The 17,969-nt window shown below is 36.2% G+C and overlaps 1 protein-coding gene and 1 pseudogene across 4 annotated transcripts in view; one reads left to right on the top strand and one right to left on the bottom strand.

The window, feature by feature from the left end:
* Galnt13 (polypeptide N-acetylgalactosaminyltransferase 13) overlaps positions 1 to 17,969 on the bottom strand; it is a 597,204-nt gene that overhangs the window by 429,110 nt on the left and 150,125 nt on the right. The gene's annotated exons all lie outside the window — the stretch shown is intronic.
* Positions 4,485 to 4,847, top strand: LOC118582752 (annotated as a pseudogene).

Below are 17,969 nucleotides of genomic sequence, written 5' to 3'. Positions count from 1 at the left end.
ATCATTTATAGCTGGGTTGCTATTTACCTTTCTCCTTTGGTAGCATGCACAGTAACTTCCAGGAGCATGACCTTGGTCAGGTGTGAGGAAGACTCTTAGTAAGCAGCAGCTCAACTTCTAGGAGTTTAATAAGGTGTGTAGGTATTATTATTATATGGAACAGTTCTGAGTCTCACTCAATAGGGCTTCCTTCTCTAGTGCATGTCATTCTAAGACACTTCTAGTAGTCAATCACTCTCATTCTTTTGGCTACAACTCAATGAAGTCATTCATCTGCTGCCTCTAACATTTTTAATCTTTATATACTTTTTTGTCTCTTACAGAACACATACATGGTAGTAGAAGACATATGTTCAAAATGTTGAGAATTCTGGGTCTCACAATAAATTTTAGATAATGAATGGAAAAATAACACTCATTTTAAGATATATATTAGAATGTATCCAGGGACAATTCTACAGCAACATTTGATCAGTTAAAAGAAAATGTAGGAATCATATTAGAAAACATAGCATAAGAGAAAAGACCTCTATGATAAATAAGCCTGTAACAGATGTAGTACAGCCTTCTCATAAAGACCACTGCCATTTCACAGTGATGGTTCTCCCCAAAAGCACAGCGATAAAATACATAACTAAAATTTCTGGGATGATGGAAAGCATTAAATAAATATTATTATTAGGATTTAATGAACAAGAACACTGAGAATTTTGATCAAACCGTCACTTTACATTGCTTAAGGATTGCAATTATTTTTACATATATGCAGCAAATTGTACCAGAAAAAGTTTTATTTCTAACAAAAGTATGTGTCATATTTCACCAATACAATTAGACCCTGAAGAATTCTTATAACCTACTACTCAAGCAAAACATTTAAAGGCCACTTATGTGCGTTCACAAGAAATTACCTTGGATATTTTATTGTGGGTATAGTTTTTATTTCATCAAGTCTTCTGTGAAGAATATCTATCAATACTTTTATTGTCAAATTGTTTTCCCTTTCTAGACAAACACTGCTTTGTTAGCTACTAACATGCACTCCCCAAAGAATTTTATAAAGGAAAGGAGAAGCTACCCATGCTCTGTCTACACAGAGGAAATCATATAAAAGGGTATCAAATTGGAAGTATTCATATAGAAAATATTATAACTTTTGAAGGATTGTATATGTGTATAAGTAAAATTTATATTTGAATTTTAGTAAATAGACATTCTTATTTTAATTTACTTAATGTAAAAATTTTACATTTTGCATATAGTAAAGTACATGTAAAACACTCATTTAAATCTCTCAATTACTATAGTGTCATTCAATTGGCAGTCATTTATATTGTAGAGTTTATAATCCTTTGATCATTCTTATGCCTTCTTCAAAAGAATAATAGCAGAAGCAAAGAATGTTACTGTATAGCATGATAGTAAAAGGGAATTATTTGAAATTCATAACACATTTTTGCAGAAAGCATTCTGTAGAAAAAGAAAAAGTAGCATTATTGGTGAAATTATTAAGGCCACTCCCCATAGTTAAAAGGGAGGTTTATTTTGTGGGGTAACTTACAAGTGAAGGGTTAGGTAGGTTGCAGGGCCTGGGAAAGGTGTGGCACAGTCTAGCAGTGTTCTCTGGAGAACTCTGCTTGGTCTACCTCCAGCATCCAGGGTCCAGGAACCAAGAGATCTGCATTGGGATTCTGGGTCCTCAGCATTCTCTCTCAGCCCTGCCTTATAGGCGTGACCATTACCAAAGGCTCAATGGGGGTTGGAACTTCCAGGTCAAAGCTGGAATGGCTACCCACTACATAGCATGGAAAACATTCAAGAAAGCCATAAAAAGACTTAAACCACAAAAAATATAAGCATTTCCATTGGCCTGTGGTGGTCTCACCATATTAATTTGGGGAAATAAAGTATTTGGGGAAATAAAGATGTCCTTCAAAAAACCATGTGCCATATTTACATGTAGAGAGGAAAATCAGAGGAGAAGAATACTGCAGGTATAAAAGAAGACTAAGTAAGTCTAAGTTTCTCATGGAGAAAAAGCAAACAAACAAATCAAAACAATCAAAAAAGATGACAAAACGAGAAAGAAAAGTATCAAGAACAGTAGTAAGAAATCTGTCCATTTTGTTATGGTGTTTGTCACCAGCCAAAACCAGAAGGACAGATTCTCTACACTGTTTTAAAAGAAAAAGAAAATAAAAAATGAAAACAGCAAGAAAGAAGGTGTTGGTTCTGCAAGTAACTATTAGTGCCGTTTGTCCACAGAATGTCAGCCCACTAACACTAAATGGCTTTCAATTCTGTATTTTAACCTGCAAACAAACAAAATAAAATCTAAAACAATTACCAGTGTATCAATAATCAATGATCTCAAAAAAAACATTTTGTTTATAAGTGTTAATGATAATTGCTGAAAGGCCTTGTTTTTACCATGGCTAATTGGGCTAATTGATTAAAAGTTTAAGGACTATGGAAAGCACTGAATGCAGATACAGAGTCTAATTATAATTTATCTTGAGTGATCTTTGGCACCTAAATTAGTGCCATTCCTTTCGCATATCTCTATCAGATATAAATCTTGATAAGCAGATAAAATCTTTGGAATGTATTAACCTATTTTCCAACAATCAAAGGGCTAAGGATACTATCAGATAGGATCTGAGGCATCCTGTCTGACTAACCCAACTCTTTGATGTTTTTACCAATGTGTTTTTTTAAATACCTTGATTAATAACTTTCTTTGTTCTGTTACCATTAAAACTTCATGAAACTGCTTCCATGTCTTTACAAACATGAACTTGGAGACACTTAAATCTGTGTGTCCCATCCATGATTACATAAATTTGGCTCCAGAAGACCTAGATCTTTTTTCGTATTTTTGAGTTAAAAAGCTATGTTTTTGTATCAATATATACTTCATCTCTGGGGCTTATGGTAGTGTTATTTTAGTCTTCTGTTTTTTAATATAAAGCAAATTGATTTTCTCCTCGTTTTCTAAATAGGAATCAGAGCCACTAAAGCAAAAAGGCAGAACATAAAGTCGATGTCTTAAAGTTTAAGGTGAAGAAAGACTTAAAATGCATTTAATAAAATCACAATGACTGAAGAGAAGGTTAAGAGAGGAAAGTGAAGAGCAAGTGTCAGTAGTAACAGGGAGGTTTGGAGGACACGTTGGGAAGCAGCATATAGATGGATTCTGTAAGGCTTTGTTAACAGTCTTCGCTCATGGATTCTCATGTTATGTTCAGTCATGGAAAAGGCAATCTTGAATTTAAGGTTGCTCCTACGATTTCCAAAGCCCTTTCTTATTACACATTCCCAGCCAAACTTTTGTCTCCAAAATTGTTAAGCATCACATTCTTTTGAATTCTTAACAAATCTTATCAATTGAGGGAGGTTTCTAAGTTATTTGGGAAAGAAAGTGACAACTAAAACTAATAATCATCTGAATGAAATGAGGACATGACTGCTCTGAGGTATGGTTGAGAAGGTTTTACTGTAGCTATGATAGACAGCACAGCTGAAGGAATCTGAAAGGCTTCAGGCTGAACATGGTCAACAAAATAGACCATCTGGCCAGGCCATCAGAGGAGAGGGTCTGTGTGGGGGCAGGGAGACAAGAGAGGACGAGAAGAAGAGAGAGGAGAGAGGGAGCCAAGAGGACCAAGGGAGCACATGGTCAAAATGTCTGAGTTATATAGGGATCAGAGGCTGGGAGAAAGGAAGGGAAGCAGGAACCCTGGGCTGGAGAAGTTTAGGGTCTGTTGATAAGTGCTGGGAGGACCCGCAGGTTCTGAATGAGACTGGTACCTGGTTTCTTTGGTATCTGACATCATCTAGTATGTTAATTTCAAATGAAACCGTGTTTTCCATCACACTGAATTACTATGCTGAGCCCTACTTTTTCAGAGCTGCAACTCTCTAAATCTCCTACCCTCACATATATCAAGCTGATGAAAGAAGAGAATTAGGGGCTGTGATTCCAAAAGGAAAAAAAAAAAAGAAAGAAAGAAAAGAGAAACTACTAATGACAACAGAATTCTATAAAAATTTGAAGACAAATAACTGAATACATACATGCATACATCATACATACATACATACATACATACATACATACATACATACATACATATAAACATAAGGCAGTTGGAAAAACCACAAGAGTGGCTGCAATCTTAACACTGGGGAGGCAGAGATAGGATTGTAAGGAATTTGACTGCAAATGAGTTCTCTCTCTCTCTCTCTCTCTCTCTCTCTCTCTCTCTCTCTCTCTCTCCCTCTCTCTCTCCTCTCACTCTGCTCTTTCCTCTCTTGTTCAGCTGTACCTCCTTGCAATATAGAATTATCTCAGCTCAGTTTGTTGACTTGTTGATGAAAAATCACAACTTTCGCTTTAAAGGGAATAAGAGATGGTACATTCCTGAGCCACACTTAAAAGTGGCCATGGGCTCTTCTGGGGATGGTGTTTGGAGGGACTCAGAATGGTCCAGCACTTGACATACAATCATAGGCTTTCCTACAATATGGCCTCTAACAAAACTAGGCTGTCTCAAACCTCTGGCAACAGGACTGTTTACCTTTATACCAAGAAGGTTGGGAGAGCTCCTAAATCTGAATGTGCTGTGTGCCCAGGCAGGCTTTGAGGGGTTCCTGCTATGAGACTGCGAGCCGGAAAGTCCTTATGAGATTGTCTAAGATGAAGAAGCATGTCAGCAGCGCTAAGGGTCCATGTGTGCCAAGTGTGTCTGTGACATGACAGGATCAAGTGGGTTTTCCTTATTGAGGAGCAGAAAATTGTTGTGAAAGTGTTGAAGGCACAAGCATAGAGTCAGAAAGCAAAATAAATATGTAGCTTTTTTAGATAATAAATGTCAAGGTCTGGGTCTATGGAAAAAAAAAAAAAAAGCAGCCATGGCCCAGGAACCCAGATTTAGTTTCCTCCAAATTCCACATGCCAGTATGGAAGCATTTTCATAGTTTCACAGAACCAAAAATCATAAACCAAGGCCATTTTAAAATACATTTTAAACTGTGATTACATCAGACATACAGTTACAGCAAGACAGGAGAAGTTTTTCTATAGGTCCCATATGTTATCTGATATATTCTTTTGGGTTGGTCGGAGCTAGTGTTTTGTTAAGGTAATATACTCAAAAGCCTTTTATCTATTAGTCAGAGGATGTTAGTTCCAAAACAGAGGTGAGCAAGGAATGGCTATTGAGGGGGCTAATGCTGACCTATGATAAGGAAATTAGCCTTTGGACTATAGACAGATTTCTAAACATTCTTATTAAATAAGAAACACAGAGCCAAATAGAGAGCTAAAGGCTAGGAGATCAGAGCAAAAGCCACAATTCCTTTTAGCTTACCACTCACTATTGTCCTTTCCCTGAGAGGGAGACCTTCTTGTGTGTCTTGTGCTTTATTGCTTTCCTCTTCTGCCTTATCATTGGCTCTAAGCCCAGCCACATGACTTCCTCATCAGTGCCTGTCTATACAGACCTCCTGGTCTCTATGGTTGGTACTGCGATTAAAGACTCAAGGGTCACCACACTTGGCTGTGCTTGACCACACAGAGACTGCCTGCCACGTGATCAGATTAAGGGCGTGGGCTACCACCACCTGACTTCTATTCCTGCCTCACTAATGACCTCTGATCTCCAGACAAACTTTATTTATTAACATACAAATAAAATCACATTTCAACACAATTAAAATATCACCACATTGGACAGGCAACACTCCAACCTCTCCACATCAATGTAGTTTTTAATCAATAAATCAGTCTTTGCAGATGCAGCTTCTTACCAGGAATTCTCATTCAGAGTCTCTCTCTCTCTCTCTCTCTCTCTCTCTCTCTCTCTCTCTCACACACACACACACACACACACACACACACACACACACACCATAGCAGGTGGGAGAAGGTCACAATACCCCCACCTGAGCTCTACACTATTAGAGACAATCTGTCTTCATTACAGGTGGTCTCAGGGAAGGACTATAATATACAGGCCAGGGGAGAGCAGAAGGGGAATGCTGCATTTATGTGGCTACTGGGAAGACCTCATCTCTGCTGGGAAAGGCCTTCCAAAGCCATGCTTTTTGGCAAAGGATCACTCACTCATTTGTAAGGAAGGAAGCCCACAGTGACCCCAGATGGTATTGTGGGACCTTAAGAGAAGGGGTACATATTGCTTATGCCCCGGGAAAGGAATTTTAGCAAAATATTCATTCTTAGAATGTTAGGCAAGATTCAATATGTAGGTATAAAGAGAAGCTATTTTGCATGAAATACTTTGAGAAAGTGAGGTGCATACAGGAGGTCAGAGAAAAGCTTTCATATATTAAAATTTGAGAGTATGGCAGACTTAAGCTACAGAAAGCAACCTAGGAAAGCAGACTAAGTTCCATAATGCAATGCATCTTCTATATACTTTTTCCAAATATTTCCTGGTTTCCTGGTGTAATAAATGCAAAGTGGCAAGTGGGGATAATATTAACTACTGATATGACACAGAAGGACATCCCTGCATAGAGATTAAAGCCTAGAGCCTCAGAAATTTATTTACTTAAAAGATAAATGATATGGCTGATGATTTTCTAGCAGTCAGGCTAGATTTGAGATGAGAGCATATATAAGCAGATGTGTTAGGATAACCACAGGCTCCAGGTAAAATAGCTCAAGCTACTTTCTCTCACGGGATATGTTTGAGTTTCCTGACAAATGTAAGCAATTAAAAATATGTAGTATTTTATTTCTTTAAAAGCATTCATTAAAAGATATTGGAAATTTTAGAATTAGGATAAAAATTGCACTAACTACAATGTTCTGATAGAGAAATCAGATCTTTATTTAATAAAAGTACATAGTTGATATGCTGTTGTGTAAATTTCCTCAAGATTGACACACTAAATCCTGCCATGCTGATCCTTAACCAGGAAGCTAAACAACTTAAAACCGCCTCAGAATTCACTGAGACTGACAAGATTTGTTCTGTCCCACCTCGTCAGAGAAAGCATAGAAGACTCTCAGAAAAGCAAAACTGCAAGGACTCTGAAGCAAGACCCGCCGCCTGAAGAAGCAGAAGCCAGCAAAGCTGCCTGCAAGATGGTTAGAACACCTGAGCCACCTGGAAAGGACAGTCTCCAACCTGTTGAGCTCTCTGCAGGCTGTGCAGTGTGCTCCAGGTTCCAGCTTTGTGAGCTGTAACCCATGCTGACATGGGCTTTGGTGAGCTGCCTTTGAGTTATTTCTGCTTCTGTAAATAACCCTTTTGACCATATTCCTGTAAGTAATGCTAATAAAATTCATTGGATTTGGGTGGTATCTGTATTTTGATCTGTCATGGGTTCCCCATTTGGTATGAATAGAAGTCTGTGTTGCATCTCCCCAGGAAAAAAAATTGTCACACAACATATGAAGGATGAAATTATATGACTATGCAGAAAAGAATGAATCTATATATTTATTAACAGTCCTGCACTGAAGAGCTGCTGTACCTGAGTAAGTAAAAATGCTAAGTGAAATAGATCCTTTAACTCGACTTGAACACTCATTAATAATTAATTGTTAAAAACTTAGACTTCAAAAAGGATTGGAAGTAACTTTTTGCCTCCTACATCTTGTAGTAAGTGAGATTTGAATACGAGTGAAATCTAATAAGTTATACTCAATGGAAAAGGCCATTCTGCACTTTTGAAGTTTCCTTGGCATTATCTTGGATTTCCATGAAGACAATCACTGATGCAGGAAATGATAGGACAGATAATGTTATTGAGAACTGAACTACCTCTGACTCTTCTCTGCTCACGGATCCCCAGAGAACAGGATCCTTTCAAAGTGGCTGAAAAGAGAGTCTACTTCTGAATGTTGAACCCTCTCTCTACCCCCTCAATATATTTGTTTCTATAAAAAAGTTGAAGTATATATGTATATCTACACACATGATAAATATATATGTTGATTTGAAACAAAAAGCATAACTTTCTTTGAATCTCATAATGAAACTTGCTAATTAACTAGTAAGATATGGATTTATTTTTCAATATTATTTCCTTATCCAAAGAGCTACTATTTTTAATATCAACTGGAAATATCCTCAAACTGTTTATAAAGCAAGTGAACACAAAGTGAAAATAAAAGAAAGGAACAGGGGATCAATATTTAATCATTAAGTAATCCTTTTCTATCTATCAAAGATTCCAACATGGAAATCTTCAAGATCTTCAAGTTCATCTACTAAGTGATAAAATATAAAGAAATCATGTCTAGCAGAAACTGTGATGTAGCTTAAGAGCTTGGGATTCAAAGAAAATATCACTGTCTGCTTCACTTATGACTCAAACTCACCTATAGATACACCTTTTCCAGTACTAAAACAGTTATGTTAATATTTGCATTCATATATTCCTACTGTGATAAAGTTGTGGAAAGTCAGGTGGGAGAAAATTATTAAAAATATTATTGCTATTGTAGAGAAAAAAAGAGAAAGATATTGAACCTAAATTTAAATAGTTTACTTGAACATATCAACACAAAAATTAACCAAGTAGTATAATAACCATTTGTTTACATAGAAATACTTGCTCATTTTGATAAGACTTGCTAGTATTTTCAAGCAGAAAATGGACTCACTAAAATCACAATGAAAATGTCCACACTGAGAAAAACCTGCAACAATAAGACCATGTCTTTTTATCAAGTAAAAATCAATGAAAGACAACCTATGCTTCTCCTCTTGTCACCCTGCCTGTAAAGGTTTCTAGGCATGTCATATAAATTAATTTATTAGGACAAATTCTGCACATCCACAGATGCAGTTTTCAACCTAAACCAACATATCATCATACCACTCATGACACATTGAAATTTCTCATCACCAAGAGCAAGACATAATACCTTTCACTACCGGACCAGTGTCAACCATTTTGACCAAGCACAAGACATGCGATAGACAAGAAGCAATATACCATTATACCATGAGATTTTCTTTCTATACAGACTTTTAAACTCTGTACACATTCCTTTTACCATAATAAATTCACACTAATGTTCTAGTTTAGAAGGATTGTATGCACAAGTATATCATATGTACTTGCTTCTATTTACTCTAATTTTTTTTTGCAAAATAACACACATAATACACATTTTTCCCATATATCTACCTTCTCTACATTCTAGACTTGATGGTGAATAATTAAATTACTCTCTCCTGCCTCCAGTTCTACCTAAGACAAACTTCACAGCATTTGATAAATAGCAGAAAGAAATTGTCCTGTTACTGATTATATCTGAGTCACCTCTGATAAACTAACATGTAACTTGTTTTATGAAAAAGATGCTTTCATGAATTTCTAGATCAACTCTTTCTGATTTTTATGTATTACCATATTGTAAAATTAAACTTGTCAATATATTTTGTCCTTGTTCAACAACAAAATAAATTACAGGCTATATTTCTCCTGACCATTTTAAATCATATTTTAACCATATGGCAAAATCCTGAAATAGATCAAGGATCAGGTCCAGTTCATTTATGTAATATCCATATAATATTTTCCCAGGCAAGTAATTATTATAAGCCAAATATCGTTTTTCAGTAATCTCAACTGAGGGCAGGATTTTAATCCTATGGCCTTATCATGCATTTCTTTGGGTTGTCATAACTTAGTTTGAGATGGATTGTGTTGTTAAACATCATGGATATTGCTAAATGTCAGCTGTACACAGAACATTCTCAAAGTAAATAATTACCCAGCACAAAATGTTAGCAGTGCTTAGGGTCATAAACCCTATCCTAAATGAGTAACACAATAATTACCCTTATTAAAAAAAGATTACTAGGCAATAAGATTCAGGAAAAATGATAGCCTAGATGTAGAGGAGTAACTACCATGATTCAGGCACTGTCTTCTAAAGAGGCTTTCTCCATCTTCATGAGGAACTATAAATTTCTTGGGAAAAGAGGGTTCAGCAGTTAAGAGTGGCTTCCCTTCCAAAAATCTTGATTGTATTTACAGCACACAAATGTCAGCTCATAGCCATTTGTAATACTAATTCCAGGAAGTCTCATGCTACTTCTAACTTCCACAAGTATGACACATACTTGGTGCACAGACATATGTGCAGGGAAGCACCCATATTCATAAGATAACAATAAAATATTTTTAAAGAACAATGTACAAATATCATTGCTCCTTAAATGAGGAGGGTAAGGCTTTAAATTAATTATTATACTGTCATCCACATTACAAAGGTGGATCCAGGATTTCAATCACAGCACATGAAACTAAGATTAAATTCTCTTGCTCACCCTCCCAAGTGTCTTCATGATGATCTGAAAGAGACTTTATACTTTAATTAATTGTGAATCTTGCTACATAGCTCATGTTGGCTTTGAACTCATAACCTTAGGAGGGCTAGGATTATAGAACTGAGCCACCATAACTATCTGAAGGAAAGGCAGCTTTCTGAAAGAAATGCTTCAAAGAAGAGGAAAGCATATTTTCTAAGATCTACAGAAACCCTGAGTGATTAGTCTCCACTTGAAAATTTTATTTCAGAAAAATCAACAAAAGTTCAAGAACACAGCAGCAGATGTCATTAAATCATTATTTAATCATTTATTGAGATTCTCAATCTCATTTTATCAAAGGTACTCAAAATGTCTAAAAAATGAAAAATTCAACTATGTGAAAAACAGCAGTAAGAAGAAAATGAAAATAGAAGGCGCATGGCTTTGGGTTGTAATAAAAAAAAAATACAGGTAAGCAGTGGTGGGGGAAGCTCCTCAAACCACCATCAACCCTGGACACCTTACCTTCTCACAGAAAAACATTCAGAGAAAGTTACAACTTATCAACTAAAAGACATATTAGTTTTCTCCAATGTCATAACAAAATAGCACAGACTGCTATGTAAACTATTATTTTAAAGTGTGCTACTTTTGTTTATGTTGCATTTGTTTAACTCCATGAAGCTGTGTTACTGTGCCTGTATAAAACACCTGATGGTCTAATATAAGAGCCGAACAGCCAATAGCAAGGCAGGAGAAAGGATAGGTAGGGCTGGCAGTCGAAGAGAAATCTGGGAGGAGAAAGAAGAGCAGCCAAAGAAGGTGGAGGATTCCAGGAGCCAGCCTAGGCTACAGAGTGAGTTCCAGGAAAGGCTTCAAAGCTGCACAAAGAAACCCTGTCTCAGGGGGAAAAAAAAAAAAGCTAAGTAAAAATACCTGCCATAGTGATAGCATTGCCATTCTGGAGCTCTAGGAAGTTTGAATGCAGTTCCTGGTCAGACAAACCTCTGACTGGCATTGAGTTTCACACTTGGTTTTCATGACCTGAGAAGCAGGCAGAGCCAGCTGAGAGCTGCATGGGGGAGGATATAGGTGTAAGTTAGCAGTTTAAAGGTTTGCTCATACAGGGAAAAAAAAAAAAGGCTGAAGATATACAATAAAAGGTCCAGACAGAAAAACCTTTGAAGAGGTAACAGTGTGTTTAACAATGTGCACAGGTTTAAGAAGAGAAAAAGGGTACAGTCATAGAAAGAAATGAATAGTTTAAAAATAGTAAGCCTTTAAAGAGAGAAGTAAAGTAATGTATAAAAGAAAAAGCCACATAAGATGGGGAGTATACAGGGAGTCTGAATCATATATTATTGTGCTGATTTTTATTTTTTATTTTTGATTGTTGAAAGCAAAGGACAGCTGCAAAGAGACCTGGAATTGAAAGAAGGACTGTTGAAATAAATCAGTCTATATACTTTAGGAATGCCCTAACTTTAAAAAGTCAAAAAATGGGTTGGGGATTTAGCTCAGTGGTAGAGTGCTTGCCTAGCAAACACAAGGCACTGAGTTCGATCATCAGCTCAAAAAAAAAAAAAAAAAGTCAAAAAATATATTTGTGAAATGGAATCAAAAATGCTTTGGAGTTTTGTTCCCATAGGAGATGACAGGCTGTGGATTCCTTCGTAGTTAATATGTATCAGATTTGATCAAGAGATCAGGAGAGACCACCAGAAGCTTGATAGATGATATCCATCAGCAAAGGTTTCTGCTGATATCCCCAGGACTTGGTCATTATCTCAAAATTTTCTCTCTGGGACCCTAAATATACTTTGTCCACAGATAGCAAGAAACAGTTTGGAGAACACAATATCCACATTTCCAAAAGGGGTGTGGGAGGCTTTTGGTTATTTGATGGGTTATGGATATTTGTTATTATTTAGGGGAATATAGTATATTGATAAAAATTTAAACTTATTTTTGTTACACTGTGTATATGTTTCTACTCTTGTTTAAAGAATTTTTGTATACTGATAAAAATTTAAGGTTATTTTTGTTACAACATATTGTATATATGTATTTATTGTTGTTTAAGGTGTTGTATCTATGCAGTTTATTTAAATATGTAAGGTAAAATTCTAGTTTTTAAAGCTGTTATTATAAACTATGTAGGATAATCAGGAAACTTTGGTTAGTGGTTAGTCATTTATAATAATCAAGTTTGTAGATATGTTAGGTATGCTTCCCATATCATAGAGAGATATATTTTAGATAGATAGATAGATAGATAGATAGATGGTCTTTAAACTTTTCAAAGACCTACAGAATTTGGCATTTAATGTTTTGTTAACAAAGTTTTTTCATAACAATAAGACACATCTGCTCCTGGCAGCACCAATTTACTTCAGAGAAGATGACGGGCATTGACGGAACTCCTCATGGGGTTTGTTTTCACTATAGCAAGTTTAGCCACTGGACAAAGAAACTGTTCTTGCCCTTGATTGTTGACAGTGTTCTGTGTAGACTGTACATGCAGGATACACAGGAAAAAGAATTGTTGAACTTTGCCAAAACAAGAGAGGACAGTCCTTCAAACTTCCTATTTCACTGAAAAAGTCTGCCAGAAACTGTAGGCCTGTAGGGTAAAGATGAAATTGCCTCAGTGTTGCAGAGGAAATTTGGGTGAATATCCAAGCAGCCAAATGTCTCTGTTGTTGGGTAATACTGCATGCATCCTTCTGGTCTTTGATGGAGTTGAAGACTAGATAGTTATAGTTGCAGTTTTTCTTAGTAATGATAGAAAGCAAACTATATATAAAACCTTGGAGTCACTAAGATGGATAGATATTGGAATGCTTTTTCTGAATTTGCTAAATGTAAATGGATTGAATGTTGGAAATTAATTCTTACTTGATAACTGTTTTTGTTGTATGTAGTTTTACTATGTTAAATTTAAAATCTTTCATTTTTTTAGACAAAAGGGGGTAAATGTTTTAGAATATTATTTTAAGGTGGGCTACTTTTGATTATGTTGCAGTTGTTTAACGCTGTGAAGCTCTGTTACTGTGCCTGTCTAAAACACCTAATGGTCTAATAGAGACCTGAACAGCCAATAGTGAGGCAGGAGAAAGGATAGGCAGGGCTGGCAGGCAGAGAGAATAAATAGAGGGAAAAATATGAGAAGACAGAAAGAAGCAGCCAGAGAAGGTAGAGGACTTCAAGGGCCATCCACCCAGCTACACAGTCAGACATGGAGTAAAAAGGAAAGAAAAGGTATACAGGAATGGAGAAAGATAAAAGCTCTGAGGCCAAAGATAAGTGGGATAATTTAAAGTTAAGAAAACCTGGCTAGAAACAAGCCAAGCTAAGGCTGGGCAATTATACTTAAGAATAAGTCTCCGTGTGTCATTTATTTGTGATCTGGGTGGCTAGTCCCCTGCAAAAAGAGCAAAACCAAGCAATAACAGACTGTGTGGCTTAAAAAACAGAAAATTATTCCTCACATATTTGGAGGCAATAAATATAACAGCACAGACTCATTAAATGTGATTTCTAAGACACTGGCACTAAAACATCAATATCTGAGTTTGGGTAAAACATAATTTTATCCTAAATATGTGCATTAATGAATTCTAAAAAGGGGCATAATTTACCTAGAATATTTTCTTGGGGGACTAAACTCTATATGACAGCTGTAGAATGAGTGACAATTTGAGATCCCATAATGCTACTGAAGAGAGCAAGCCTAAAGGCAACCGCATATAAGATCTAACATGAAATCTACTTGCATCATCCTTAGAGGGCCTTGTAGAGCATCAATTACAGTCCTACCATGTTGCCTGTTATTAGACATAAAAACAATACCATTAGACACAGAAATTTATCTTCAGTGGTGCAGTGTCCTAACAACAAGTGCGCAATGCACCCTCAAACCAATGAAAGGACAGAGCAAGTGCTCCTTTGCTTTACAGATTATTTTATTTTTCTAGTTTCTACTTTTTGGGGTGTTATTGCCTGTTTATTTTTTGTTGGATTTTTGTTTAGTTTTCAATTTTTCTTAAACTCACAGGAACAACAGGATGCCAATGCTGACTCAAAGGCACTTTTTCAATCATAGAATTGAAAGACAGATTTTTTTGTGTGCCCAACAGGAGAGCAGTATTGCAGCTTCAGAACTTAAGACTCTCCCTCTTTTCCAGAAGGAACAGCATTTGCCTCCATCGCTGTTGGAATACCCTGCAGGTCAGCAGAAACAGATGCAAAAATAAGCGTTGGGCAGCACAGAGGGGAAAAATGAATAAAAGATGACTGACAGGAGGTTCACAGATGATTTCTTAGTAAGCTCAGGTAACTGGGACATAAGACGGACCAGGAAAGCAACAGAAACACTTTGTAGATTCAGTGAACTGCAAACAGAATGATCGTTCTGTAAATTTCCGTTTCATTACTCTTTATGCCAGACCATGGCTATTATGTTCTTTTGTCTCATCTGGACACAACCAGAACTCCCTACAATTAGAAAGCAGAAGACTCTAGTTTGATGTCCATCTGTTTACACACTGAATAATATCATTATGACTCCATTCTCCTTCCATAAATGTTGCTCCAGTTAAAAAGCACATGAGGCCAGAGAGACAGATCAGCAGATATAGGCCTCTTGACACCCAACAGCACAAACCTGACAATATAAGTTTTATGCCTGGACCCAAAATAAAGGAGGAAGTGGAGAAATAACTCCATAAACTTTTGCTTTTATGTCCAAAAGTGTGCCATGACACATATGCTCATACCCTGATACATCACACACACACACACACACACACACACACACACACACACACACACACACACTATGATCATAAAAATCATGTCATTCCTTAATTATTCTATTACTTACAATGTGACCTCACTCTACTGACCCCTGGAGTATCACTTTACATGTTGAGTATAGTCAGACCACACTTAATTACTCTGAGAATATGGCACTTAATATTCTAGAATGTTCTCTTTTCCCTTGCATGGACTGTAACACACCTCATTTTTCCAAGGACCAAGTATAATTTGGCATATTCTCAAGTAATAATATCCAAGCATGTAAAATAAGGGATTAAACCTAACTGACCATGTACACAGTAGATGTCATACTGTTTATCCTCTAGCTACTTCAGATTGTATATGTGTCTTATGTAATTATCCTGCAATAAATAAATAAATTAATAAATATATAAATAAGCTACACTTCCCCCTAGTTTCCATTTTGAATTATTAGATGTAAGTTATATTCATTGTTCGCTCTTCTTCCCCATCATACTGACTCCATACAATCACTCAGAAGCCCTATGAACTCAGTGCCTACATAACCCTAGTTCTGTTCCTCATCTCCCTTCCTTTTATCCAATTGTAGGTATAGCCCATGGAGCTCACCACGTTCAGATCCTAAGTTCCTTCATTAGTACCTGTCTTTTCTCCTTATGTGCAACTATACCTGTATTGTTTGAAAGATGACCAACATCCATTCTGACATAGCCCATGGAATAGTGGCCTGCCTCAACTATAGCCATGTTCTCCGGACAACAGCAGAAAGTTCTTCATGGTGGATAGCAAATATCAGAAGCTTCCCCACAGAGAAAGCTCCTCTTTTCTTTGAGTACATTTCTGTACATGTCAAAGCCAATTCAGATGCTGATTATTTGCTAGCACTCTCTATGAAGTCTCATTCCTCACAAGCCTGGTACAGTTTACACACTTTGACACTGTGTCATCAGGTAGCACTCAAACAAGATCCTTTCTGGTAATCTTAGTGTTCTGTGGGTTTAGGTAATGATTTGTGTATCAGAATTAAGTGTGAGTTTATATGCACAGTATGTGTGTGTGTAAGTACAGATGTTCCATCCTCTCCACTATGGGTTCAGTGGACCAAATTCGGAAGGTCATGTTTGTACAGCAACTGTTTTTACCTGCTCGGCCATCTCTCTGGTCCTTAGTCATGCATGTTAACATATAAATATTAACAAGAACTACTAGTATAATTACTCTATAAAATGTTCAATTAATATTGTTTAAAAGGCCCACAAACAAGTATTGACTCAACACTATATAAATACAACTATTATATTCGTGGGAAAAATAAACTAATATAATCCAATATTTTTTCATAGATGTAAGAATAATATATATGTTTTACTTAAACACCTGAGCATCAATTTCTGAGTCTTAAAGTCCTCAAGCCTTGGGGTTGGAAAGATGGCTCTGTGGTTGAAAGCACTGGCTATATTCTTCAAGAGGACCCAGGATCAGTTGTTGGCACCCATGTGGTGGCTCACAAATGCTTATAACTCCAGTAACAGGAAATTGGAAATTGTCTACTGGCCTTCAGGAGCAGCAGACATTCACATGATGCACATACATACATGCAGACAAAAGCTCATATAAAAAATAAGAAGCAAACCTTAATCTTATGATTTATGCTCAAATAAGTAGTATATTAATAATGCTATTAACAGTAGCATTATTAACCCAATAACTTAGTTATTATTATACACGTGGCATATCTTTTGAAATAACCTCCACAAATACCAGAGTGCAATAAAACGTAAAAGTATTAAACAGTATGGACAGTTGATACTTAGCAAATTTTTATCCACTAAATCAGTGAATAAATAGTTGTAACTAATTCAGTGAAAAAGGAAAAAATCAATAGTTTGCTATTTCTGAGTCTTTGTGACTTTAAAGACTTTATAGTCTTTATACACATATTACCATCAATTGTTAATTTGGTTCAGTATTATTTGAAAATTTAAATACAAGATATTAAAATAAATTTGATGAAACAGAAAATGCTTACTTTAATAACAGAGGAACAACAACAAACAAATACATTTGTTTTTGTGCCTGGAATATGACTCAGTGTGTTGTGTGCTTTTTGTGCAAGCATGACAACCTGAATTTCAAACTCAGTGTCCCAAGTAAAACACCTGATGTGGTTGTGTGCAAACCTGTAACTTAACGTTTTGGGGACAGAGACAGTGAGATCACTGAGGCTTGCTGGCTGTTATTTTGATCCCAAGTCAATTAGATGCACTAGTTAAAAAGAATAAGGTTAAAAAGTGGTAGAGCAGGACAGCCAACATCATCTTCTGGCCTCTGTTGCATCTCTATGGGTGCATGTATCTAAACACAGATATAGATATAGATAGATAGATAGATAGATGATAGATAGACAGACGGACAGACAGACAGACAGACAGATAGAGACACATACCACATATGCCCATGTAACGTAGAGATCACACACACACACACACACACACACACACACACACACACACTCACACACACACTCACACAAATACATAAAACATGCATTAAGAATTAAATTTTTGTTTATATAAATTTGTATTACACTTGACCTTCAAAGTTTCAATTTTCATATAAATAATAGCACTGTGTTTTAGGAAGGTTAATTTCAGCCAGTTCCTGTGGAATAATGTCAGTGAATTATTTGCCTTATTGTAATTCATAATTCGTGACACTGTGTTTACATATTTTGCCAAGGTCACTTTCAATCAAGATTTCAGTTTTCATACTATTGAACTTGGTCTCTGTATAAATTTAATGACTATGTTATTTTCTCACATTTTTCCAATTATTCTGCATCTTGGGACTTAGACATTTCTAATG

Source organism: Onychomys torridus, chromosome 4 (genome assembly GCF_903995425.1).
Source record: "Onychomys torridus chromosome 4, mOncTor1.1, whole genome shotgun sequence".
NCBI classification, from domain to species: Eukaryota; Metazoa; Chordata; class Mammalia; order Rodentia; family Cricetidae; genus Onychomys; species Onychomys torridus.
Note: the sequence above shows the minus strand (reverse complement) of the source record. Positions and strands in the feature narration are given on the sequence as shown.